Source organism: Bactrocera tryoni, chromosome 3 (assembly GCF_016617805.1).
Source record: "Bactrocera tryoni isolate S06 chromosome 3, CSIRO_BtryS06_freeze2, whole genome shotgun sequence".
NCBI lineage: Eukaryota > Metazoa > Arthropoda > Insecta > Diptera > Tephritidae > Bactrocera > Bactrocera tryoni.
Genome location: NC_052501.1, coordinates 60,856,459 through 60,881,807, shown reverse-complemented (window position 1 = coordinate 60,881,807; position 25,349 = coordinate 60,856,459). Strand labels below are relative to the sequence as shown.

At 36.5% G+C, this 25,349-nt stretch overlaps 1 protein-coding gene across 7 annotated transcripts in view; it reads left to right on the top strand.

Moving 5' to 3' along the window:
• Positions 1–25,349, top strand: part of LOC120772518 (bcl-2-related ovarian killer protein) — a 45,404-nt gene that overhangs the window by 8,904 nt on the left and 11,151 nt on the right. The window lies entirely within an intron of this gene.

The window sequence follows — 25,349 nt, the reverse complement described above, 5'->3', positions numbered from 1 at the left end:
AACACTCCAGCTCTGAAAGCATTCGACACTGTACCCGCCGGGGGAAGCAGAGGAAGAGGAACCCCTCCACTACGTTGAAAGGACCAGGTAGAGGAGGGTCTGGCTACGCTTGGAATATCCAATTGGTGCCACGTAGCGAAAAGAAGAAACGACTGGCGCGCTGTTGTTAACTCGGCTATAATCGCGTAAGCGGTGTCTACGCCAATTAAGACGAAGAAGATGTAGACCTGACCCTCTTGTCTCTATATTTTTATTCCTTTTATTTGAAATTTCATATTCTGGTTTTAGTCTAGAATTTTTCTATATGGATTACGCCCATCTTTCATTTCTTGTCCAACTTTCGATTCAACATTCAGAAAATAAGCTCCTCAAGTCAAGCCCGATGAATTCAAAACAGAGAACAAGCTACAATTCCTAAAAGAGATGTTATTCATAAAGAGTCTAGAATTTCATTGTAGCAAGTCGAAGTGACCTTACTACCTTTTGGGAGAGACTTGTGATATACATAAGTTTTGTCGAACTCTCATCCTCGCTAGAAATCATTGACAAAATTTATGGTATGATATTATTGGTCGATTGAAGAATTAAAGTGGGTTTTACAGATTATACTATTTACATTTGAACCTGAGGCCCATATCCGGTGCTAATAATATTATATATCAGAGACCATGGAAACGTCAAGTTGAAAGCATAAATAAAAGTAATAAAAATAATTTGAAGAGGTTATGTGTTTCTAATCTGTACTTCGCGGTTTTAGTGTTTTTTCATTTCATTCTTAGCAGTAATTTTATCAGAAATATACATTCTTTTCATTAAAAATTCTTCCTTAAACGACAAAAAATTTGGAATCGCTATTTTGACTTTATACCAAACATTAAACTTGACGTCTGATCAATAAAACCTAACTTTCGACCAGTCTATTACAAAAACATACCTCTTCCGCAATGGAATTTATAGTAATGTATAGACATAGGTATGTAATGAGTTTCTATAGAACTCTATAGAACAAGAATCTTTTTTTTTTGCTAACACCGGGCCACCTCCCACCATTCGCAGTTGTCTTCCACACATACAGGCAGCAGGCATGCCGCTGAGCAGGGGTCCAAAAGACACCATGCTACACTTCTTGTACTTATTCGGTGCTGAACAGTGCAGACCGGCTGCGTACCAGGGTACATTACATGCGATTGAACTAAATATGGGAGTGTGGGAAGTGCGTAACAAGCGCAAACATACTCCAACTACTGTAACTGAGTGAGGCAAGTCTAAGTGAGTATACGACTTTCGCAGGCTATGTTGAATGATTGAGTTAATGCAGCGTACGCCTTCATGGCGGGCCATAGCGACTTCAGAACACAGCTGTTTTAAAAATAAATACTGCACTTGACTAGCAAATACTAAAACATTACGAGTGCACAAAGGCTGAGAGCAGACGATGGGTGATCTTTTTTTTTATCGGTTGAAACTAACGACACCCTCGTTTTTGTTGTCTGGAAGTTTGTTTGTGCTTGCGTTTACTACAAGTGCGGCCACATTTCTATTAAGCCAAATATATGTACGCGCGTGTGTGTATATAAATAAAACAATTTCATAGAACAGACTTAATTAAAGTTCGCGACAATGGAATTAACATCAACTGCTGTGCCTGCTCCACTCCGATAATACACCAGGGTGTAGCAGAACAAAAGCAGACTAATCACATTTAACAAGAGATATAAGTTCATAATATTTATTTATTTTCGTTCTCATGAACTTGTGTACATTAGATATTTGCACTCGTTAAATAAAATAAATAAAAAAATAGTACTTTGGAAACACAACATGACAAAATCGAATTTTCAGCTTCTCCGAACACCCTTTATAAGTTTATTTTTTATAACATGAAAGGGTATACAAAGATCTCTATCTAGATTCCGTCGGCCAGTTTGAATGAAAGTTTTTCATACTAGAGCTTAATTTAAATTGACTAGTTTGTATGGCAGTTTGAGGAGAAAAGGACGTCACAGAATACCTCAAAAACTGAGCGACTAGTTCGGAGATAGACAACGGTCAGAAAGAGGACCATGACTAAATCGACTGCTCGTCACGCTGATCTTTTATATATATACATACATACTATAAACAATGTACATATATCCGACTTTTGTCGGAAATCCTACCACGTTTCCTTCTGGTTGTTACAAACTGCTTGACCAACTTAATATATATACGTACATCGTTCAGCCAAAACTGCACTCTCATTATTACTGCCACGGAAGAGATGCTCAAGATTCACTTTTGTAAAAACCTTCTGTTTGGATCAGCAAGGATATAGCAAATCTACATATATCTGGCGCACCAATTGACTCATTTCATATTATAACTCTACGCATTCATTCATTTTAAAAAATAGTAAAACTTAACATTTGGGAGTATAAATTGGAACATAGACGAAGTTAAGATAGATTTCAGATAAATCGATGCAGTAGAATCGTGTGTATTTTCAAAGTTTCATGAACTGGTCCAACCGGAACGGAAATACGAATATCTCTGAAAATAATTTGTATTTTGGAAAACCCTTTTTAGACATATTCTTGGATAGTTAAACTTTGAATTAATAAAAAGAATAAAAAATTGATTTTTCTATATTTCTCGACTTAACGCGTTTTCTACAATTTTTTAAAAAGTTTGCCATAATTTTGCCAGTTTTACTTAATCGGTTTACTTTACTTTTTACATCTACATCTACTACTTTCTTTAAGCTCTTGTTTGCAGAGCAAAAATTTATTTAAAACTTTGGAATCGTGCAGCTGAAAATACATGTAGTTTACAAGATTGATTGAATTTATATCCAGCAGGCAGAGCATACTCTTGTAGAACCCCCAAAGGTGATCTAGTCACTGATGCCCAGAGCATAGTTAAATTATGGAGGGAACACTTCTCCAGCCTGCTGAATGGCAGTGAACGCACAACACCAGGAGAAGGTGAACCCGATTCCCCAATCGATGACGATGGAGCAGACGTTCCATTACCCGACCATGAAGAAGTTCGAATAGCAATTGCCCGCCTCAAGAACAACAAAGTGGCAGGGGCCGACGGACTACCGGCCGAGCTTTTCAAACACGGCGGCGAAGAACTAATAGGGAGCATGCATCAGCTTCTTTGTAAAATATGGTCGGACGAGAGCATGCCCAACGATTGGAATTTAAGTGTGCTATGCCCAATCCATAAAAAAGGAGACCCCACAATCTGCGCCAACTACCGTGGGATTAGCCTCCTCAACATCGCATATAAGGTTCTATCGAGCGTATTGTGTGAAAGATTAAAGCCCACCGTCAAAAACTGATTGGACCTTATCAGTGTGGCTTCAGACCTGGAAAATCAACAACCGACCAGATATTCACCATGCGCCAAATCTTGGAAAAGACCCGTGAAAGGAGAATCGACACACACCACCTCTTCGTCGATTTCAAAGCTGCTTTCGACAGCACAAAAAGGAGCTGCCTTTATGCCGCGATGTCTGAATTTGGTATCCCCGCAAAACTAATACGGCTGTGCAAACTGACGTTGAGTAACACCAAAAGCTCCGAGCCGTTCGATACCAAACGAGGTTTCAGACAAGGCGACTCCCTATCGTGCGACTTCTTCAACCTGCTTCTGGAGAAAATAGTTCGAGCTGCAGAACTAAACAGAGAAGGTACCATCTTCTATAAGAGTGTACAACTGCGGGCGTATGCCGACGATATTGATATCATCGGCCTCAACACCCGCGCCGTTAGTTTTGCTTTCTCCAGGCTGGACAAGGAAGCACAGAAAATGGGTCTGGTAGTGAACGAGGGCTAAACGAAATATCTCCTGTCATCAAACAAACAGTCGTCGCACTCGCGACTTGGCTCTCACGTCACTGTTGACAGTCATAACTTTGAAGTTGTAGATAATTTCGTCCATTTAGGAACCAGCATTAACACCACTAATAATGTCAGCCTGGAAATCCAACGCAGGATTGCTCTTGCCAACAGGTGCTACTTCGGACTGAGTAGGCAATTGAAAAGTAAAGTCCTCTCTCGACGAACAAAAGCTAAACTCTATAAGTCGCTCATAATTCCCGTCCTGCTATATGGTGCAGAGGCTTGGGCGATGACAGCAACCGATGAGTCGACGTTACGAGTTTTCGAGAGAAAAATTCTGCGAAAGATTTATGGTCCTTTGCGCATTGGCCACGGCGAATATCGCATTCGATGGAACGATGTGCTGTACGAGATATATGACGACATTGACATAGTTCAGCGAATTAAAAGACAGCGGCTACGCTGGCTAGGTCATGTTGTCCGGATGGATGAAAACACTCCAGCTCTGAAAGTATTCGACGCAGTACCCGCCGGGGGAAGCAGAGGAAGAGGAAGACCTCCACTCCGTTGGAAGGACCAAGTGGAGAAGGACCTGGCTTCGCTTGGAGTATCCAATTGGCGCCACGTAGCGAAAAGAAGAAACGACTGGCGCGCTGTTGTTAACTCGGCTATAATCGCGTAAGCGGTGTCTACGCCAATTAAGAAGAAGAAGAAGGCAACCTTCCAGTTTTGAAATGATTTTTCTAAGTGAGACAGTAATGATCCAGTTACTCTGAAGAGCTCCACAATTTTTCAACCTCCCATTGAGGATCGATTCAATAACAACAGTAACTGCAAAGTTTTGTTAGAAATACTATAGAAAACAAGTAAGAATTTTATACTCTTGCAAGAATCAATGCCAGGGAAATATTTAAAGTGTCAAAAACGTCAACCAGAGGATCGAAATCCAAGCAATTTTATATATATGTATGTACATATATTATACTATATATAACTCTGACCGACATATTAGGCATACGGTTTGTTAGAAAAATTAAAATCATTATATGGCACATACATACATATATAATATTACTACCATATTTCCGACCCGATTTTATCCCTTTTTCTCAATACCGCATATCTATCTAATCTATTTTTGGCGAAAAGATACACTGTTATGAGCAAACATGCTCTCTCATTTTGGTTGAGATAACTCACATATTGGCTGATATACATACATATGCGGTACAAAGTCACCCGGAAGTTCGAAAATCTTTATATCAAGTATATGGGGGCTAAGGGAGTATTGACCGAATTCAACCTATTTTTAACACGCAGACACAACATTGCCAAAGAAGAATTATCTCCTAATTTCAATAATATCACACATTGGCCGACATTTTCGATCAAAAGTCAACTATAGGTACTGGGGTTCAAATATTCGCTACTAAGGGGCTTGAAAAGTTTTTGTTGGATCTAAACAATTTTTGGTCATAAGGTGGCACACACTAAATATATTTTTCGTGCAAAGTTGTATCCCGTTATATTAATTGCTTCTTAATTTGTGTACTGGAAAGTGAAGGAATCAAGTGGAATTTAAAATTGTGCTATATGGAAAGTAGGCGTGGTTATTATTATGCGATTTCGTTCATTTTCGAAATGTTAATGTTAAAACTTAGGAATGTTCTAAAAATGATATGTACTAAATTTAGTCGAAATCGGTTGGTCGGGTCCTGAGATATGGGATTTCACCAAAAAGTGGGTGGTGCCAGCCCCATTGTCCAATTATCACACCGACTCTGATAAAGCCTTCTCATAGCATCTTGAAGGTAAATTTTAATGTCCCTGGCGCTTTTAGTAATTTTGAACAGTACCGTTATATGGGGGGTGAACGGGGTTATCCTCCGATTTTATCCATTTTAACACTGTCGGTAGAAGTTCGTATAAGATTTGCACTCAGCACATTTGGTTGTTGTAGTTTCAGTGGTTTAGGAGATATGTACATTAGGGGGCTATACCAGTGTGACACTTTTTTTTTGCTTTTTCGATAGTTTATATATTCAAAAATATCCTGTGAAATCGGCAAGGTCGTATCTTGAATAGTTTTTGAATGGCAGCGTTCTAAACAGCGACCCCTCAGATATACATATGTATATACTCTTAGTACGAGTATAAGTTAAACTTGAAACGTGTTTGTCTCGAAACGACATTTTTCAAAATTGCTGACATTATAACTCAACGAGAAATTGACCGATCGACTTCAAATTAAAACTGGGTATAGTTGAAAACATTTGCTATACAATGGACTACGATCTTTTTGATTGGTTGAAAATTGTCAATTTGGCATTTAAAAAACCACCATTTTTTTCGTAAAAAAAAACATTTATTTTTTTTCAAAATTACGCCCTTTTCTTAATTTTTCAAAGATCGTAGTTCATTGTATAGAAAATATATTTAAGTTTAATCAACATTTTGAATTTTTTTGTTTCAGCTACCTATTCGACCGGGATTATACCAGCAGTTGAGGCACTTTTTTTTCGGCACTTCCGCAGACAGCACATAACTCCGTTATTTTTCAATATTTTTGTAAAAAAAAAAATTTAATATAGCTAAAAATATACTTTATTACGTCCATAGAACGTCAAGACATTCAATATAGTACTTCCTTTTAAAAAAATTCACGAGATCCTTTGTACAAAATTAGAGTTTTATATCTTAATTGAATGCTTAGTTATAGAACTTTATATGTTTTCCGTTAAAGCCGATTTGTGGGCCTGCCAGTAGTCCGATTACGCCCATTTCCGAACTCGTATTTTGTTTTTGCTAAGGAACCCACATACCAAGTTTCATTCAGATATTTCAATTTTTACTGAAGTCACAGCTTGCAGGGACGACAGACAGACAGACAGTCTTTTCCCGTCTTCCTGATCACCGTTAGGTGAACAAAACTATTATACTCTGAAGTAAGAGGTTGCAAGATTATAGAGATATTATTTATGACATATTCTTCAGAATTTGTGGAAAATACTTACAAAATATGTTATAGAAATGTTATCACTTCCTTAAATATCATACGTTTGATTGTCCAACCAATCTTACAACAACAATTGACATACAAACTGTCATATTGTTCTTATTTGTTGATTTGGACCTTATGCTTTTCGTATCGTTAACCCAAACTGGGTTGGGTAAATATGTACATACTTGGGCGGGTTTAGCATAATTAAGTGTATTTAATTATGCAAATGCTTGCTTAACTAAACGTGCAGCAGCTGGGAACAAGCTTATGTTTGTATGTATTATAAATACAAAGTTTTAGTATTTTAATACCCCGAAAGTGTTTACAAATTTTTTTGTATGTATGAATTTTCATATATTCAGTTGCATGTTTAGAGCGGCATTTTGTATCGGCAGTAGATTGTACACAATTGTTGCCCTCATAAAAGGCTGGTTTTATGGGACTTTTTAATTGACTGCGAACTGATGCTTTTTGGCGTTGTTACTACTCGTCACTTACAGTGGTTCACTTTAAAATTCCGATTAATCTTGCATAAATATCTTTCTTATCGATATTATTCAGAAATAAGACCAGTAGAAACTCTTAAATTCACTAAACTTGGGAGAACTTTGAATCGCAGCATGATAATATCAGGCTAAAGAAGTATTTGGAACAGAATAGAAATTTTCCAGAGTTTAACTATAAACTGAAGAATTTTTTAATTTTTACACAATTTCTTACAACAATTCCGTGCCGTTGTTTTAAGTTGTATCAAAACAATACCATAAATCTGTTCTAAGACAAGATATTATCTTCTTACTTTCGACATAAAAAATTCTGCAAAATTAAAAATGCTTCTAAAGTTCTAAAAATAGAGGTTATTCTGATATTACGGTATTTGCCGAAACAAACCGCATAGGTTGCGTTTTGAAGCATAAAATCAAACCATGGATTCTATTTCCGTCTGGAAACATTTAAATAAGGTTGCATACAAACAGCTTCTGTAGTGCTGTCAAGAATTGGGAACATTGAAGGGAGTAATCGTCCAGAAGGGGCCAGTTTTGGTAAATAGAATAATTAGTTCCATAGCCACACACATTTATAATGACTCGTCATAAAGTATTAAGAGGGATTGGTAGGATCTAATGCACACCTCTTATTGGTAGGTTATAATGCATCCCTCTTATAATCCGGACTACTGCCTTTTTCTGTCAATGGCGAATAATTTTGCTTATAAAAAATTCTCCTAAAGAAAAGCGTGGGAAAATCGACTTTCCCAGTTTTTTATGCCTTGCTTCAGTTGCACAAATAATGAATATATTTTTAGTATTCCTTTTAATGCATTTAAGAAAATTGATAAAATAATATCTTTTTATAAAAAAAAATAACTGATACCGAAAAGTTACTCCAGCGACTTTTCGCTGCTCTCAGATCTTAGCTTTTTTTAAACTGATAGTAAATAATTGTACAGAGTATTTTTTCCAAATCTAATGTAAATGTAAAGCTCTTATCCAAACCATTATTCGAAAGGGAAATAACTAGTATTTATTTCTATTTTTATACCTTAAACAGGGTATGTTACATATTGTATATTAAGTTTGCCACCATGTTTGTAACACCCAAAAGAAAACGTCAGAGACCCCATAAAGTATATATGTATGTATGTACATTATATGATCATGGTGACAGGCTAAGTCTATTTGGGCGAACATGCCATGCCATTGGCTGTGGATCCGTCTGTTTATATACGAACTAGTCTCTCGGAGTTTGAGATATCGATATGAAAATTTGGACCCCTCCTTTTCTCACTAAGAAGCTGCTAATTTTTCCGGATAGCTGATATCGGACCACTATGGCATATTGCAGCCATACAAACTGAAGATACAAATTTTCGTAAGAAATCTTTTGTATTTGTAAAGAGTGTTATAGCTACGCTGTAACCGAAATTAACGTTTTCTCTTGTTAAAATTATTTTGCAAATGATACGAGTATAACAATTGATTTATTTTAACCACTGTATGCACATCCACACCAATGACGTGTGCATGCTAGCACAAAGGTGTATTATTAGTGTTATTATTGTTGTTTTCTTCACTTCAATATTTTTACTTTTTCCCTCCGACATATTACAACGCTAAATGAAGTGCTGATGGTATTGTTAATATGTATTGTATATATGTATGTGTACAAAAGAACATATGTACTCGTACATATGTATAAGCGAGTATGGTGGCAACTACAGCAGTGACTGCTACAGATATGCGGTTTGCGTAATTATATGGGCGAAGCTACTGTTTCATTAACTTTATTTCATTTTTCACCTGTGCACCGCGAGCAAAAAAGAGCAACGGCAATTATACTTGTATGAAAAGTTTGCCTGTGCAAAATTGCCGATGAAAAAAGTAAACAATTCGATAAGTTATAGCCTTTGCTGTCGGCATTGTCAAGGTGCTCGTTTGCAAAGGTACACATCCATACATACATAAGTATATATGGGATGTATATACATACAAGTATATTCAATTACACATATACATAGATATGGAATTTAGGTTACGGGCAAGCGCACGAAACCATTCGATCACCGATAAGTCAGTCGTTCTTTCCGTAATTTCTTTACGCTTCTTTATTTTTTTTATTTCAAACCGCGCTCAATACACGTGGTAAAAAGCCACTGAAACTCGAGTTGCTTAATTGTGCATAAATCAAAGCTTAGCAATATTTATTATTGTTATCGATTTTTTTATACTTGTATGGTATATTCATTAATTTTTATTGTCTTAGCAAGAAACATTAATTAAGTTGCTATATAGTTTAATTTAGGTATTTGCCATTATATTTTTATTTCGCGAGATAGTCGCTATATTATTTTTTTATTGCTTTGGCTAAAGTCTAACGCAGCAAAAATGGAGGTCATGTGTTCAAGTCATTGAACAATTAACTTCAGAACACTTGTAAATATACTTATGTACATACATATATATCTTCGTGTTCATAATTTACTGAGTAAAAATCATCCATTTGCAATCAAAGTCATTTTCAATGAATAAAATTAGATTGAAATTTTTTATTTTTTTCTTTAATTATTTCTCATATAATTATTTTTTAAGGCCTCCAAAATAGATTCCTTTTAAATAAAAAAAATATACCAACAATCAGTTAGATTTTCCAGTCACTTTTTATAAATATCATCCGAAATTTTTCTTACATCTGGATTACCTTAAATGACTCAAGTAGGCTTCCTCAGACTGTACGAGTACATTTCGAGATATTTCGCTATTTTTTGTAATGATTGGATGGTTGATTAGTTGAAAGGGAAGGGCAAAAGAAATCCTAAGCGTAAGCTTCGACGTGAGTTCCAATTAAACCCTATTCAGAAGGTTAAAAGGTTAAACTAAATTAAGATTTTTCTACACAGTAAAACCCGTTGTGATTTGTCCACTATCCACTTTACCTTAAAGAAACTTTGTGATTTGTCTTGCATTGGTGGTGCTCTAAAACCCAAGATGTTTCTCTACCATTCCCCCATACTAATGACGATATTGAATTCGCATGAGAAATATTTTTTACGATCTCGACCCATTGTTTCAAAATTATTTCTTCTTCTTCTTAATTGGCGTAGACACCGCTTACGCGATTATAGCCGAGTTAACAACAGCAAGGGGGGTCTCTCATCCGAGGCTTGTTGCTTCCTTTCATTGGGGGTGTTTTTTTACGTGGCGGGCCCCAAACCCAGCGTACAATCCTCTGTAGGGGATGTTTCGCCTTCTCACATTAGCTCGCCTTCGAGCGGATGTTCTTAGGCTACCCAGAGGATACTTGGTCAAAGACCGGAAGTAGTGAGCTGCTTGAGCCATGTGTAAAAGAATCGTTTCTGGCCACTCCCAAGTAAATGGCGATCAGAAAACTTTCCTCCTTCCTCCAAAATTATTTTCATACCATATATTGATAATGATGACTGAGGCTCGGCTTTAATTTGCCGTGTTTGTCTTAATTTTATTCGATAGAAAAAGGGTACATGTTCCAATATTTTATAATCAAAGCTGTGACACGATTTATTTATGAATATTTGGCAATTCACTTTCCCAAATTACTAAAGTCAATTCAAACATTCAAGCTAATGAGTATGGATCCAAACAAAAATTTGCGGGTTTTCGAAATACATTGTAACAAAAAAGCCCTCGGAAATTGTATGTAAAAAGCAAAATATTTAATTATTCATCAATATTTATTTTGTCGCCTTCAAAGTAATCCCCACCAGATGTAATATACCTATGCCAATCATTTTTTCAGTCCTCGAAACATTTTCATAAGCACTTTTTGGCTAGGCCTTCAGCTCCTTCAGCGAATTTTGTTTTATCTCTTCTATAGACCGAAAACGGGTTCCATTCCGATGACTGTTAACTTGTTTGCATGTAAAACTTATAAATCCATGTCTCACCGGCCATTATACTGCTCTCTCTGAATGTGGAATCGAAATTCGCTCAATCAAGCATGTCCAAAAACACATCTTGAGAAAACTTCAGCTTTATTGGGACGAGTCGAGCAAGAGTGCGTTTCATATCCACCAAAATCATTCGAACGGACTCGCGAGAGATGCCGACCTCTCTTGCCATCTCTCTAACACTTGCCTGGCGATTTTTAACCATATCCATATCCATCACTTTTTTAATATTTTCATCAGTTGAAGAGGTTGAAGGTCATCCAGATCAAGGCATGTCTTCAACGATCTCTCGACCGTCTTTGAAGGCTTTGTACCATTCGTAGACTTGTGGTTTTGATAAAACTGAATCACCGTAAGCCTTGTGCAACATTCCCAACGTTTCCGCATACGAAATTTAGAAATACAAAATTGAGACAAGTGCTTTGTTCAACATTTTTTTCCATTGTAAAAATCGCAACGCATTACTGAGGTGTACGGACTTAAGAAGCTGCTGTAAAAAAAAACTACCAACTTAGCAAAATACTTTTTTGAAATGTCATTTACCCGGAGAATTTAATTACCATTTCCGGGTACTTTTTTGTGACAATAAATGTACGCCGACATTCGAGTAAAATTGCTGTCACAAGAATTTTAATACACAAATAAACAGTACAAGAACCTTTATTATTTTCTGAAACCGAATCCAAATATGCCGTGTTCTACAACACTAGAGTGTTTGAAAATTAATTTACATGGTTTTTACTGAGTAATTTTGGCGTTTGTCGATATTTAGTCTCCTGAAGGTTTTTCACCGTTAAATTTTAATTGCGCAAGAGCAAAACTCCATGCTACTACCGAATGACTTTCGAATTAACTTTACTTAACCTCAAAAAAGCTCATTGGCAAATTTCTAACCAAATTCATACACATAACTGTCATAGTGTAATCTAATTTATTATCATTAAACACAGTTTAGCACTTAGAAAAATAATATTTTTGTGTAATTTGACAATCACATTGCTAGAGCTGTTAGTATAAAAAGTGGGAAATTGCAACATAAATTAAGCGAAACATGAGCTTTAAGCCGCAAAACACACAATAATTTGCAACTGACAGCTCCACGCGCCGCACAATCCGATCAAACGCCGCAAACAAATCGACTGATCGACTCAGCCACAGAGCAAAAAAAAACAAGAACAAAAAATGTAAACAGTAAACAATTTTATACAATACATTCACATACGTACACACATTTTTGCATGCAAAGGTGTGCCAAAGCGTTGGAAACATTTTTTAAAATTTTCTGAGCTCTCAGTGTAACCGCTACACCAGAACAAATCAACCGCTAAGATTGAATTTGCAAAATATCCATTTCCAACCAATCGTGCAAATGCAAAAAACCATAAAAACAAAATGCAAGCAACACTATAAGCTGAAAATAGTTAAGTAAAAGTGTTAAGTGGCATTTTTCAGCCACATGGTTTGCTAGCAATTCGTTACTCATCGGTAGCTCTCGGCATACAAGTAGAAAATAATCGCTGTGGTAATTTTAATTGCATCAAACAAGTTGTTGCAGACGAATCGTATATATCACAAAGACTGCTGTCAATCACATTTTATCACGTTTGCTCTCAACCGGCTGCCACTAATGATGGATGCGTTGGTATGTGCATTTCCACGAACAGAGTCGTCAAAAGAAAATCTCAAACAGGGATACGCTAATCTGGATTAACGTTCATATTGTTTGAATTCAGCTCGCTAAGAAATGTGAGCTAAGGATATTTATACTAATTCTTCATTTAAGAATGGTAAAAAATGAGATTGCGACAATTACGACCCGTTACTTTCTTGAGAGCATCTGGCAGAAAAGTATTGTTTACCATTTTTCTCAAAATTTGGAATCTCGTATCTTTTATGAGTCAATTAGTGCAAATGGTGTGAGAGACAACCACACATCCTAAGTTTCGTAAGCCTGAATGGCGAATGCCGACTTCGTTTAATTTCACAGAAATTAGTAATTAATTAAAAACTTTTCACTACTATCAATAAAAACTTATCCGAAAAAGCTTTAATAAAGTGACGTATTCTTGAATGTCTAGCGCTTAGTATAGTATAAAATATACCACTATATATATACATATAGGGTATATACATACATATGTACATATGTATATAGTAGTATTATGACTCTCCAAAATTGGTCATAAAAAGCGGGTTTGGGGTTGAATCTAGAAAAAAAAGGATTATCATTATTTTTACTGGGAAATACAAAAATCCCACCACGGAGACTTCTTTCAATAATTGGGACACAGTTCTCCCGCAAGAACCGCAGCAAATACCTTGAGGCAGTCTTTGACAGCAAACTACTGTGGAAGCACAATGTGGAGGAAAGAGTAAAAGAGGGCAGCAATGCCTTATATGGGTATTGGCAGATGCTCGGCACAACCTGGAGGCTTTCTCCTTCTCACGCACTAATACTACAACGATTGACTATACATAATACTATGTTCGAACCGACAACGAAAACATGTTTTCGTGGGAAAAACTGGTTTTCGCACGAAAACTTGTGTTTTCGTCCATGTAGAATCTGTCAAACGAAAACACAGTTTTCACTGAAAACTACTTGAAAACTTACATTCCACTCATTATAATCGGTGCCTGCTCTATGTAGTTTAATCGATGTTTTTGGAAGACATATTTTGCCGGCCCCTTGTTTATTCTCTTGCTCTTGAAAAACCTTGCCCTGTGCAGAAATTGCAGAATTTTCCTCTTGGTGCAACGGCACAACAACAAACACACGCAGATAATTATTTGCAATGGCTGTAAAATATGTCAGACCAAAACCCATGTTTATTTTCGTGCCGTCATATATCACTAGATTCTGCAATGGGTGCTCTCTTAGCCTTGCATATTTCGGTATAAGATTTTTGCATTTTGTGTCATCGTGAAATCTTGCAATGGCAAGAGAATGCCGCTATTGATAGTTGTCTGTGAAAACTCATCGAATACACACATTGTCGGTCCGAACGAACATACATAGTATAAGACCAATTCTGCTTTATGATGCAGTAGTGCAGTGAACGGGCTTACAGAAATCTCCTTACCAAAAGCCAATGGAAAAAATTTAGAAGTTCGCTGTGCTGTACATTACGGGATCTTTAAAAACCAGTCCAACTCTCGACGGACCACTGGCTGCAAGTGAATTTACATATAGAACCTTCGGGCATAGCTCGGTGGATAATGGGGGTTTGCAAACACCGAATACATGATCCCACTTTTCAATTGGGAAAGAAGGTTCAGACTAGAAGAAGATAGTTGAACTTAAGTCATGTCAGCTGCGCACCACATATTAAAACATATAGGATGGTTCGAAAAGAGAGGATGTAGTTGGTGAAGGTATATACTGTCCAGAGCAAGGCATAAGACAGCCTTTGAAGCTGCTGGACCACTGCAGTATATTTCCAGCAGAGGTCTTTGCTATTGGAAAATCCGCGAAGCTATACTCTATCAGCGAACAACGGCTGAGTTAACATCTTCGCGGACAGCCAAACAGCTATCACGGCGCGCTTCGCATATCTGTCAGAAGTGTCTTGGATAACCGGGTAGCCAGAAGCAAGTAATTTCACTTCTACTAAGTGCCAGATCACTAACGCATCGATAGCAATGAGATAGTGGACGAGATAAGGCTACACTTTAAACATTCGGTAGCCCCACGGTATGAAACACTGGAAGAGGTATTGATAGTGAGGCCACAAAGTTTCGGTTCAAAAACAGGCATCCTAAAGGATGACTACTCTTCATGGATTTTGTAATGGAACTCAGTCTTGTATCGCAAAGAACCAAAACTGGTCTATGCGTGGGTCATTAGCTTACCACACTAACCTAACTTAATTTATATATATGTATATATTAAACCTTGCTATTGGAAAGTATTTTCGCGACTGGAGTATATTGCGATTCATTGTTGTTCTGTCTAGTAAACGTTATACCGTACTGAAAGGAAATAATTTTAATTCTTATTCCGACAAGGAAAATCAGATGTATATAAGTTCTATCTGTTTCCCATTCTATAAGCTGCAAAAGAGTAGTAAAACCTTTATGTTTTGGCATATACATATAAACTTCAGCATCATAAGTAATTTTGATCGGATTTTGACAAAACAAATTTCTATGGTTTTTATTAAACCTTCAGCTCGAGAAGCTGCTCTAATTGTTTATGGTAAACATTGTTTTTTCTTTCAAATTATAGTAAAGTTGTATGGTGATTATATTGAAACCGTTTCCAATTTATTCATAACAAAGTTAAACTGGCTAAAATTTGTACAAAAAGAACTCTTGGAGAATAAAAAATATTTTTTGCGATTCTGCTACGATCTCTGGAGTATTTAGTAGTAGTTCCATGACAGACCTATTTAAAACAAAAACCCGTTAATGTTCAGACGGACTTAATAACACTATAACATCTTTTTTATTAAAGGACTACCAGTTAATGCAGCGATTAATAGAAATACGAGAGCGGAACGATAAGTACATAACCTCACTCCGCCATGGCATCACTATCTCAAGAGAAATTTCCTATTGTGTGAAAAAGAGCAATATCGGTCAGTGATTCGATTCTTTGGTTTGGAATGAATGGCGCGCAGTGAAATCAAACAGCACTTGGATGCATACGTGATACTTTTCCTTTATACTTATGATTATAAATTGATGCCTCATTCACTGTAACTTCCAAACTTGGCCACGTGTGACTTCTTTTTGTCACTAGTCAGCCTAAAATTTTGCTCGAATGGGAGGTTATCGATGTCACCGTGTCACCGTGGTCTATTTTTTACACGAATTATAAAAATTTAATGAACTCTGTGTCAAATATGAAGAAGGCTACGTTGAGATTTTCCAAAATACTCGTTTTACTTTCATTTACTAAATATTGATGGGACCGCCCAAGTATCGTCATCACATATTTCCCAAATACTTAGTTATCGGGAATGGTGTCGAGTTAATTGTCTATTGTTTGATATAAGCTATTATGTGATTAAAGAGTAATTGATACACAAATTAGTTCGTCAAGTTTAAACCAGTTTATGCCCAGTCAGTGGTAAGTAAGTTCCCAATACCACTGATTCACGTAATTCTAGAGAATTGTACTCAAATTCGGTCCCCAATATTGCCTTTCTTTCCAGAGAAGAGTGGTAAAGATGCAAGGTGGACAGAGACGCAGGGATAGGCATCTCCACACTAGTTAATCGAGTGAGAGGTGGTGTCTTTTCATCAAAATTTGACACCATAATCGCCTACCATCTTCCGGACTATTACAGTATCTTACAAGCGGAGATAACAGCAATTCAAGAAAGCCTTCTTGTTCTGACAAGGAGTGTGCTCAGAACAACGAATACGTTTATATATACAGATAGCTAAGTGAAAAAGCCAAAGATAGTGAAAAAATGTGTTGATCTCTTAGTGGATCTGGCAACCTATTACACGTTAAATGGGTTTCAGAACATAGTGATATTCTTGGTAATTGTGAAGCAGAGGAACTAGCCACGGCAGGCATCAACCTACAATTAGACTCCAGAAAAGAAAAAATGTGTATGCCTGTGTCTATTTGTAGATATTTATATCGGTATACTGCTTGTCAGGATTGTCTCATGTCTCTAATTGTCACAATCGTAATTTAGTGACTCTGTTAGTCAGGAGTCTCATTTTGGTATTCTGGCAGATACAGTATAGTAGTATACTGTATAGTAGTGAGAGACAATCGTATAGTAAGTATAGTAGTATACTGTATAGTAGTAGAGACAATCGTGACAAGCAGAATACCGATATTAATTGACAAACATATGTACATATATTAACTCAACAAGCAGGCAAGCGTGGCATGAAAGGAATATGGGCCACACGTGCCGACTATTAAAATTTGAGCGGATCGACTAGAACTCTAACATTTGTGCTAACATTTCACTGTCTAATTGGCAGAAAGGTCAGTAGACTACAAGCACAATATAATGACCATTGTAGAAGCTGTCTGGAAGTAGAAAAAGAGGATACTATAAAACGTCTTCTATGCGCATGCAAAGAATAGTAACTATCGGACGAAGTTTCAGAGGTTGCACAGATACAACTTTTTGTACTGTAAAACTTCAGAAAGAACACAATATAATGAGTGGATTTTAGTTCCAGTGGTTTCACAATGGGTCTACTAAAGGCCTAGGTGTTCGTCAGACTAACACTCTACCTACCTATTCACCTAAACTCATGCTCTCCATTTGTCGAATAATATTTGAGTGTATACGATAATAGTATTGGATCCATTATTCCCATATATTCATAATATTCGTTTAACACTCAGAAATGCACAAAAACATTAGTACAAAAAACGCTATGTTTCACCACATATTCCCAGGCTTAAGTGAATTTCACGCTGTTATCAACTTCCCATCACTAACGGCTCCGGCCAAATATGTCGAAAACATGAATATTTTCAACTTCCAAGTAAATCAAAACACTACCTAAATGTTAGTTATCGCGACAATTTGTTGTCGTTAGATCAATTACGAGAGCTCCATCGCAAATGGGCACAAGCTCTGATGTTCGTGTATTAATTTCTTGGCATATGATTGACGCCACTAACCAAAAGCAGACGGACGCACTCAACAGTGGCGTCCTAAAAAAAGCGCAAAGTGCAAATGTCTGATGTGTTACCACCAACTAATTCGAACTGTTCAAAATATTGTGTAAATTAGCAGCAAAAGGAATTGCTTGAACTTATCTACGAGTTATTATTATTTCAGCAAGTGGCGAATTACTAACAAGCATTAAGGCATTAAGTTTTGGCGCACATAGCCCGCTTTTAAGGACGGCCACAGATGTTATCGCTTGTTAGCATTCTCGGTTTTTTTCAGTTTATCTAGACACTGAGGACAAACGTGCCGAGCCTATTAATTTCGCATGCCGCAGAGCATTAATAACAAGTAAAGTATGTACGGGACTTATAAAAAGCGCACACATACTTTTGTTTAGTCGCCTTGATTGTTGCCTTGTTGGAGTTGTGGCGGTGCGGCGAGGTAAGCATGAAAATGCCGGCGGATCAGCAGACACGGCTCAACAGACAGTTTCGGGCAAAAGTTGTGTTGTTGTTTTATTTTTGTTTTGATCACTTACTAACGTCATATACATATGTAATATTCGAGCAGAATTTTTAATTTATTTTTATACTCTTGCAACATGTTGCTACAAAGTATAATAGTTTTGTTCACGGTTGTACGTATCATCTAAAAGTAAGCACGTATAAAATGACATAACTAAGCACTTAATAAAGATATAGAACTGTAATTTGGCAGAAGAGACCTCAGTAGGAAGAGGCACCTATGGGCCAAAAATTTTGAAAGAGTGGGCGTGGCCCCCCTCTAATAAGTTTAATGTAAATATCTTCTAGACTTCCAAAGATACAATACTCAAATTCACCCAAGACACTGTAAAAATGGTTGAAATCGGAAGATAACCCCGTTCGCTCTCCATCTAAAAAATCTAAAAGGTAAATCGATAACTAAATACGACAGAGACACCCGAAATGGTATGAGAGGACTTTATAGGGGACGAGGTAAAAATTGGACGATGTGCATGGCACCGGCCACTTTCGATAGATTTGGTGCACATTCTTACACGAAAAAGAGCGAAATCGGATACAAACACGCCTTCTTCCCAAATTGAATTCCTTCATTCTCCAGTACACAAATCAAGAAGAAATTGATATAACGGGATATAAGATTTTACACTAATAGTTCCTTATGACCAAATGTAACCAAAACTGTTTAAGACCGAAAATATGTATAGGTGAATATATGAGAGATTCAATTAAAATTTAGAGAAAATTGTCTTCTGGTAATAGTATTTCTGTGTATTAAAAATTTGCTGAATCCGGTGAATACTTCCCTGGGGCCCCATATACCTAATACAAAGATTTTCGAACTTCTGGGGGACTTTATGCCGCATCTATCTGCCAATATGTAAGTAATCTCAATAAAAATGAGAGAACATTTTTTTTGAATGTGACATGTTAATGTATGTGGTATTGGCAAAAATAGATAAAATTAGGTCAATACTCCCACCAACTCCCATATTTTCTCTTACATTCATTCTTGTAAGTTGCAAGAATATAAAAGGTTCAGTGTCACTCGAACTTAGTCTCTTCTTACTTGTTATTATTGATATCGCGTAGATATTTATTGCTGATTTGTAAGCGGATTTTATTGGCAAATGATTTATTTATGAATGAGTTGATTTAGATTGACAAAGTTGTTGCAAATACGTAAGAATACTGAAGTGTGCGATAAACAGGAATAATAAAAAATCCTAGTAATGCGATAGTATAAATAGTGCACTACCATGAGGTTTATACACTGCTAGTTTGAAGGATACGGGTTAGTCACCCTTTTTACTTCAATCGAAGTACAACAACGAAGTACAACAGTTACATACCGACGGAAAGCCAAGTCTCGTTTATTATTATTTGGGCATGTGAAATCTCTAGGTTAAGTCACGCCGGAGTCAAATCGACGGTTGAAGGAATGCTTCAACGTTCAAGCCTCGGGAAAATGGCCTCAATTGAAAAAGAGAAAAAATGTTGCCCTAAAACAGTTCATCATGTCCCATTTTAATTAAAGTTATGAAAAAAATTTCAAATTCAGGTTAAGACTTACAATTTTATTATGTCTTGAGATCTAAAAGCAATACTTTTAAGCTATAACACTCTTCAGAAATACAAAAGATTTCTTACGAGAACTTGATTCTGTTCGGTGAGTTTGTATGATAGCTATATTCTATAAGCAATCCGATCTGAACAATTTCTTCGGAGATTGCGCTATTGCCTTAGACAATAATCCGTGGGAAATTTCGTGAAATAATATCTGATGAAATGAAAAAGCTTTCCATAGAATCCGATCGCTCAGAGTGTATTGCAACTATATGCTATAGTAGTTCGATATCGGCCATTCCGACAAATGAGCAGCTTCTTGGAAAGAAAAGGACGGGTGCAACAATTCAGATCGATATCTCAAAAATTGAAAAAGTAGTTCGTATACAGTTGCAGTTGAAAATTAACGTTAAAAAGAGAAAATCAATTGTTAATCAATTGTAATTGAATTCAAAATCTATGGTGATTTCCTAACGTAACGTCAGATATGCACTCTACACCTGGATATTACCTTCCAAGGGCAAGGCATGACGAAGGAGTCAAAAAGATCTATATGTGGTCTCTATACCCATTAAAGAAAGAGAGTCCAACAATGGTGTACATTAAATAGAAATAAAATCGTATAAGGTGCGTGCACTCGCCTCGCATGAATAATTTATGCGCGCGTTGTAGCTGTGGACCAATTAAACATTGTGGCATTTTAATAAACACAATATTAGGAAAAGCAAATACAAAACTAAAACAAGCAGATCAATGTGACTTTAAAAAGAGAAGTCATAAATAAAAATGGTACCGACAATTGCAACTCTATGCACTACAAGGTAAAACAATCTCGGGAATTTATTCGCTCTGAACATGGAGCTCATGAATGAACTCATATAAAAGAAGTGAACACCAAGCTAACAGTTATTTATAGACATGCAACTCCGAGTATGTGGTGTAAAGTATTTGTAATGAGCTCTGGATTCATTAATTCATACTAAATAAGCAGTGCGCACAACAAATGTGCGAAAGAGGCATTTACACTTACAACATTATAATATAAATCAAATCATTACAGGTTACATATGTGTAGCTGAGTAAATGGTGACTTTTGTTACGTCCAGCGTAAAGTAGGGCGACACTCTGGTAGTGAAGTGACAAATGTCTTTGATATTTGTTGTAAAACTGTTTTAGTAGCGACCTAGTAATATAATAATGTTATAAAAAATTTAGGATTATTTATTTTGAAAGCCTGGAGATCCAGCTTAAAGTTTCAAGAAGTATCCTTTTTGAATACAACTTTCATACTTATATACTATATGTACATACATACATGCTTTCGGAGACGAATTCAAACGTATAAACGATTTTATGAAAAAAGAAAACTTTTCATGACATTAGTAGGGAAGGCTTGTCGAGACATAATGAAGAACTATAAACGATCAAAGAAATATAAACAAATTACTGCTTTGTGGTGGAAAAGAGATTGTGCTATAAATATTTTTTTAAATATTGAAAATTGTCTAACCGTAGTCACATATGTATATAGTACTGTAGTAGAGAAAAGAAGGTCAACTCTGCGACTCTTCTGATTTTTTTTTTAAGGTTTTTGGCTTTACGCTGTATTAAAAGTCAAATTGCTCCTTTTACTTGGGTAACAATTGTCTGTCCTGAATAGTGGCTCACATACAACTACTCGACAAAATCGTGTTGCCTGCCAAACAACGTAACTATCCGTCTGACGAGTTTGTTGGTTAAATAATTGACAGTGACAACAGTTAAAAGTCAGCTGTGATTTCTTTTATTGAATTGAGTGTTATTTATCGTTTATATATGTATGTATTTAGCATTACTTTTGCATTTAAAGTGTTCAAATGGCTTTGTTTAGTTGATTTAACCAAGCCATTAGCATGTATTTGAATTATCGAAGTAAATGAGTATTTTAGAGTCATCCAAATCAGAAGCCATACAATTTTAAAGACAATTGAGTTAAAATAAAAAGAAATATAAATTATATATAAATACATTCACATTTATGGAGGTGTTTAGTAACTATCGTTGAGCTGTACTAAAATTAAAACAAGAAAAAACGTTAACTTCGGCTGCATCGAAGCTAATATACCCTTCAAAGGTGCATTTCTTTTAGTAACTATGTGTTCAGTTTGTATGGAAGCTATATGCTATAGTAATCCGATCTAAACAATTTTTTCGGAGAATATATTATTACCTTAAGCAATAATCCATGTAAAATTTCGTGAAGATACCACGTCAAATGCGAAAGTTTTTTATACAAGCCCTTGCTCCGATTGTTCGGTTTATATGGCAGCTATATGCTATAGTGAGCCGATCTGAACAATTTATTCTGATATTACATTATTTCTATGGACAATAACTCATACCAAAATTTCGTGAAGATATATCGTCAACTGAGGAAGTTTCCCATGCATGCATTTTATACCGATCATTCAGTTTGTATGGCAGCTATATGCTATAGTTAACCGATCTGAACAATTTCTTGGGAGATTACATTGTTGCCTTAGAAAATAATCTGTACCAAATTACGTGCATATATCTTGTCAAATGCAAAAGTTTTCCATACCAGCACTAGCTTCCGATCGTTCAGTTTGTATAGCAGCTATATGCTATAGTGGTCCGATATCGGCAGTTCCGAAAAATGAGCAGCTTCTTGGAGAGCAAATGAGGTTTACAAAATTTCAAAACAATATCTTAAAAACTGAGGGACTAGTTCGTATATATATACAAAAGGACAGACAGACAGACGGACATGGCTAAATCGACTCAGCTCAACATACTGATCATTTATATATATACTTTAGAGGGTCTCCGACGCTTCCTTCTGGGTGTTACAAACTTCGTGGCTAACTTAATATATCCTGTTCAGGGTATAAAAATGTTCCGCAGTATTTATAAGCTTTTGGAAGTTACATATCTTTGAGCACATTTGAAAAGCGTTTCTACAAGTATTATACAGATCATCACCTCTTCTCTCGATTGTACGCGATATAGAATCAATCAAAATAGAAACGTATACCCTAGTATAGAAATTTGAAAAAAAAAAACAAATCATATAATATTTCGATTATTTAGATATTGAACATGGATTCTTAAAAGATTCAAAATTAAAATTGTTCTCAAAAGTTATGCAAAAAGTTTGAATAGACAAGATTTCATAATAGTATTGGTACCAATTAGTAATCCGTCATTGTTTAATTTTTTAAATGACGACAAGGATAGAACGCGTGACGAGGACTGTAAGGAATTATTAAAATTATTATTTTTTTACTCTTGAAATATGAATAAACAAATGATATAGCGGTTATTGCCGAGCTTAGAATAGCACGCCAGTGGTACTTCCATTTTGCTGTTTGATGCCAATTGAAGATTCCGTGTGTAGCTAGGTTCTTCTCCACCTGGTCTTTCCAACGAAGTGGAGATCTTCCACCGGCGGGAACTGCATCGAATACTTTCAGATCTGTAGTGTTTTAGTCCATTATACATATATCAGTATCATCGGCGTACGCCAGTACACACTTATAAAAGATTGTGACTTCTCCATTCAGCTCTGCAGCTCGAATTATTTTCTCCAAGAGTAGATTGAAGAAGTTGCACGATAAGGAGTCTCCTTGTCTGAAACCTCGTTTGTAACGACTCGGATAGGTCTTTCCCGATCCTGAAGGAGCTTTTGGTGTTGCTTAACGTCAGTTTACACAGCCATATTAGTTTTGCGGGAATTGGTATTCAAACACATGTGGTATAAAAGCAGTCTCTTTTTCATGCTGTCAAAAGCAGCTTCGAAATCGATGAAGAGATGGTGTGTGTCGATCCTCTTTTCACGGGTCTTTTCCAAGATTTGGCGCAAGATGAAAATCTTGTCAGTTGCTGATTTTTCAGACCTAAAGCCGCACTGATAAGGTAGGCTCGATAGAATCTTATTGAGGCTTATCCCACGGTAGTTGGCGCTATGGTCGATTGTAGCGTTGCAAGGTAGGCAGTCTGCTTTATCTCCACTACGACAAAGCACTCCTCATCGTACCAGCTGTTCTTTTGCTTTTTCCGAAAGCAGCTGTATATATGTAAGGAGCTTGAAATGCCGTCCTATAGTTCTCTTATACCGAGTTGCTGACGAGTGCTCTCAGAGACTAGGAGTGCAAGTCGAGTAGAAAATCGTACGGCTGTCTGTTGTGATGTGTGTTTTTGCCGCATAGAGGCGGGTGCGTATCTTGGCTGCAATAAGATAGTGGTCCAAGTCGATGTTAGGACCTCGGAGCTTACGAACGTCTAAAATACTGGGGACGTGTCTTCCATCTATCACAAAATGATCGATTTGGTTCGTGGCTTTTCGATCCGGATACAGCCAAGTAACTTGATGAATTTTCCTATGCTGGAATATAGTACTACAGATAACCATATTTCGAGCCCCGGCGAAGTCGATTAACCTCAACCCAATTGGGGATGCTTCATCATGGAGGCCGAATTTTCTAACCGTTGTGCCAAAAGTATCTTCTATGCCCACCCTGATGTTAAAGTCGCCAAGCACAATTAGTTTCTCTTCCATCACGAATACCACACCGACCTTTTTGTCTCAGTCCTTGTCCCGCCAATTGCACTTCTTGTACGGCTTAAATTAAATCGTCATCCAAAGAGAGATCTCTCATTCTAGACTATTGTTTCTTTTTCATTGCGGACGTTTTTACGTGGCGGATTTCAAACCTAGCGCACAACCCTGGGGCGGGATGGTTCGCCTTCTTACTGTAGCTCGCTTTCAAACGGTTGTTCTTTGGTTATCCAGAGGATACCTGGTCTAGGAGAGCTGCTTGGCCATATGTAAAAGAATTGTTTTTGACCACTTCCAAGTGAACGGCACTCAGAGAACTTTCTTCGTTTGCGTTAACTTCTACATATGACTCCATCCTAGAAAGATATTTACTGAAATGAAAAAGTTTTCCATACAAGGACATAGTTTTGATCGTTCTGTTTGTATGACAACCATATGCTAAGTGGTCGATATCGGATAACATGCTGATCATTTAAAAATCCCTAAAAAACGTTGGTTCGAAACTTGTCTTCGAACCCTAGTCTCTTTGTCAAAGTTGTCCAGGATGATCCAAAAAACATTTTATGGTTCTAAGAAAACTAAAGAATATGGTGGTATCCATGCATACATATATCTTAATTAACGATTTCTTAGCCTCTAGGGGACATATCGAACATTATCTTGTAATCGTTATATACTTGTTTTATCATGCGTTATACAAGTATGCATTGTGTAAATATCATTTGTAAATACTTAGGAATGTTCATTCAGAATTACAGTTAGTTGTTCTTTATAACAAGCGGAAACTAATATTAGATTACTGCCAGGTTTCAAAATTAACACCCATCAAGAAGAAATTAATTAATTAGCAAATTTCACTGCGGTATTAAATA